The 3831-nt window shown below is 65.0% G+C and overlaps 1 long non-coding RNA gene across 1 annotated transcript in view; it reads left to right on the forward strand.

Moving 5' to 3' along the window:
• Window positions 1-2812: 2812 nt before the first annotated feature.
• The window catches only part of LOC114006730 (uncharacterized), a 12323-nt gene continuing 11304 nt past the window's right edge, over window positions 2813-3831 (forward strand). Inside the window, exon 1 of the long non-coding RNA XR_003548422.1 lies at window positions 2813-3036. This is a non-coding gene — a long non-coding RNA (uncharacterized LOC114006730). The remainder of the gene's footprint in view (window positions 3037-3831) is intronic.

The following is a 3831-nucleotide window of genomic DNA, read 5'->3' on the forward strand; positions in this document are numbered from 1 at the left end:
GTTCAAGGGCCACCCGGGCAGGTGGGTGGGACTGGCACCTCTGCTGCCCTCCGCCCCTTTTCTGGGACCTCCTGCCTGAGCTGGGGTATTTATAAACTTTGTTTCTGACTGAGCCAATAGAGGTTGGGAATCTCAGAAAACCGACCAGAGAGGAGGTGCAGGGAGCCACCCACTCTCCTCCCAGCCCAACCTGAGGGACATGGGCTGGGCACTGGGGGCCTCCCCTGCAGCCAGGATGGGGTGCAGAGCTGTGAGCCCTCCAGGGTAGGCACCCTGTGTAGCATTAATGCCCCTGGGGCCGCTGCTGGTCCAATGTGGACTCCCCTGCTTGGCCCACGCCTGGGGGGCCTTTACCCCTGGGCTGCAGACTGACCCCACTGGGGCCATTTCAAGGGGTGGGGTTTCTGGGTTTTCTCTCCACTTTATTTTTAACGATGGCAGGCGTTGGGCCCCCTCCTGTCTTGTCCAGGCCCCAGCCGCCTCCCCCGTGTTCTCCTAGGTGCGCCCAGGTCCCCTCCTGTGTTGGAAGTTGTTGGTTTCAGATGTGAACTCCGTGTGTTAACTGTAGCTCTGTACATTTTTTGTGGGGGGTGGGAGTGGGGGGTTCCAAGTGGGTAGAGGTCAAGGTTTTGTTTTGTTTTTTTTTTTCATTTTCCAAAAAAAAAATTAGAAAAAGAAAAAAAAAGGACAAAAATGGGGCGGGTTTGTTTTCTGAAGAGTCTTGGATACCTATTTAAACGTGTGCGCTGTTTCGTTTTTTAACGATTTTTCCAATAACGACCGTGCCTCCGTGGGTCTGAGGGGAGAGCCCCAGACAGGAAGTGGCCCTCGCCCTCCTTAGGGCTCCCCAAGAAAGCATTACCCGCCCTCGGGGGTCGGGCTCTGGGGTCCAGCACCTCGCGGGAATTTCCTGTATGAAAAGAGAAAAAACAAAAGTCACAACACCGAGACTTAAAGTAATAAAAGAAGACAAAACAGTGGCGTCCCTGGCCTCACCTGAGGAAGCGTCTGGGTCCTTGGGGGAGTGCAGTCCAGAGCCCAGAGCTGTCTCCTGGCTGGCAAGCTGGGGAGGAAGGGAGGGGCCGGCCACTTCCTGGTACCCAGAGCAGGAAGTCCCTCGGGGGTGGGGCCCAGGCCCTGCAGCTCAGCCCTGTGCCTGGGTGAGGCCCTCCTACCCTCCCGCTCCCAGGCTCCAGGCCCTGGAGTGCTGTGAGGACCAGGACAAGGGTCGTTTCTGGCCTGGCCTCATTGCTGGCAGCCTCCTGTCCCCTTGAGATCACATGGCCTTGCAGGGGACCTCAGGCCTGCAGCCTCAGCCCTGGAACCTGAGGACCTTCAAGGTCCTAGGACGGGCACCCTTGGTCCCGCCGGCGCGTCCTGCTTTTCCTCTGGTGCTCCTCTGCCCTGTCGCCGCTGTAGGCCCGGGATCCCCTAAGCCCGTTTTCCTCTGCCCCAGGCTGGAGTCTGCAGGTCCTGGCCTCACCCACCGTGGGGCTGGGAGGGCGCTGGGCAACCTGGCATTTGCTCCGACCAGAACCACAGCAAGCGAGTGTGAAGATCCCTCCATCTGAGGACCCAGGAGCAGAGGCCACGGCCTGGCACCGAGCCCTGGGCTCTTTGTCCCATGGGGTGGCTACCGCTCGACCACTTCTAGTGGCCCTGGGACCTGACACAGCACGGGGTGGGGGGTGGTCTGGGGTGTCTTCCCCGAGTGCTCTCGCAGCCCAGTCACCCCCTAGCTGGCCCCCACCCCCGCCAGGAAGGCAGTGCCTAGCCACCCTCACTCCTCCTGGCCTGGGGCTATTCTCTCCGCAGGCTCCGGAGGGCGCGGGCAGGCCAGGGTCAGGGCTGGCAGCTGCGTGGCTAGGTCACTGCCATCCCCTCCCTGGGCGGGTGGCCTCTCGCGGGTGGGTGGGGGCCCAGGAAGGAGGATGTGGACTGCGGAACCTGCTGAATCACAGCTGCATCTGCGCCCTGCGGGGGACGCGTCCCTTACGGCCCAGGAACTCCCTAGGTGCTGCCTTCAGCGCCCGGGGTCCCAGGGTCAAGGCAATGCCCTGGGGACATGCGGTTCCGGCACAGTGGCCCTGGGGATCAGGAACTAACCGTGTCCTGGGGGTGTGCAGAGGTTACGGCCCCACGCTGGGGTCCTAGAAGGGCGCGCCCACCCCTATCCTAGGGCTCTCGTCGCCTGCACACGCGCACCCTGGGCGGTGTCCGAGGGCTGGTCAGGGGTGCAGCGGCCGGAAGGGCTGCAGACGGAGGCCACGTGTGAGCTGGCAGGCACAGAGAGGTAACTTGAGGCGCAGAGCGAGCAGCGCCGCCGCGACGCCGTGCACAGCTCCCTGCCCCCCGCTGAGAAAAAGCTGAATGGGAGGGGGCGGCCCCCGGAAACCCGCAGGGATGGAAACGCTGTTTCCAGGGGAACGCGCCACGAAAGGAGCCTGACGTCACCGCGGGGAGGGCGCCCCGCCCGCCCCCGTCCGCGCGTCGGGTGGCCCAGGCCCCGCCTACTACCGGGGAAGCCTCATTGGTGGCCGCGCCGTTCCCTTATGTGCACTCACCAATAGCAGTGCATGACAGCTCCCTGGAGGCGGAACCTCAGGCTAGCTGTGCTGAGTGCGCAAGCGCGAGAGTGGAGGCGCTGCGGCCCCTCCCCTATCCCTGCGCGTCTGCAAACTTGGGGGCGGGAGACGCAGTCGAGAGTCTGACGATTGCGGCTGGGCCTGGGCGGGAGGGGGGGCGGGCCTGGGGGGGCGGGCCTGGACGGAAGAGGGGGCGGCCCTGGGGGCGCGGCACGTGGACCCCCAGCACGGGCATGCTCACGTGCACCTCTCCTTCCAGTCCCAGTCGTTTCCTGCTGTCCCCCCAGGAGCCGTAGGCAGGACCCTAGCTTAGCCCTCCCAGAGCTCCAGGCTGGCGGTGGGGCGCAGCTGAGGGAGGTGTCCCAGAGGAGGGGCCTTTGGGGATGATGAGGCTTTGCCAGTGGGATAGGAGTCTACCAAGTGTTGTGCGAAGAGGGAGGGAAGGCCCCAGGTAGGAGCATGGTGTGTGCAAAGTCCCCGGAGCGTGAAAGCCGGTGCATTTGGGGGATGGCCGGGGGTCCGGTGGGGGATAAAATGCAAAGATGAGCAGTGGTGGCGAGGCTGGCAGGGTCCCCAAGCAGGGCTCCGTCTGTGGCTGGAGAACGGGATGGGATGCCAGAGAGGGTCTGGGTGGGAGAGCAGAGGCCACAACACCCTGGGAGGCTAGCCACTTGGTCAGGGCAGGGGGACAGGCAGGGCAGCGGCAGGGCCAGGGCGTGCCCCGAATGCGCAGACTGCCTTGCTGGGAGGATGTGGCCAGGGCGGCCGAGGGTGTGGAGATGGGGAAGGAGAGAGAGGTGAGGACGTCGCCAACCGGGCAGTGTCGGCCAAAGCCTCCGTCCCTGCTAGCCTGGGAGGAGCCGTGGAGGGACTGGAGGGCGAGCAGGTGTGGGTGCACGGCCTGGGGGCACGGCTGCAGGCCTCAGCCCAGAGGGTGGGAGTGCCATTAAGGTGGGCCATGGGCAGGCAGCAGGAGTGGTCAGGCTTTCTGTCCCCGCCGCACTGCCCTGGGATGGCCGCGTGGACACTTGGAGCTGGCACCCAGGCTGAGAAATGCCAGGGGCAACGGTTGGGAGGTGGCTTGGGTGGGCGGCAGAGCTGGGCCCTGGCCAGCAGGAGCCGTCAGGAGGTGGGACTGAGCGGGCGCCCGGGTAGGGCGGGCCGCCCTCCTCCAGATGCCGCGGGAATGGGGTTATCGAGCCAGAGGCTGGGGCGCCACCACCCGCGGCCAAGGGCGTTGGGGCCC

This window comes from Tupaia chinensis, unplaced genomic scaffold (genome assembly GCF_000334495.1).
Source record: "Tupaia chinensis unplaced genomic scaffold, TupChi_1.0 Scaffold149964_1, whole genome shotgun sequence".
In the NCBI taxonomy this organism is placed as follows: Eukaryota; Metazoa; Chordata; class Mammalia; order Scandentia; family Tupaiidae; genus Tupaia; species Tupaia belangeri.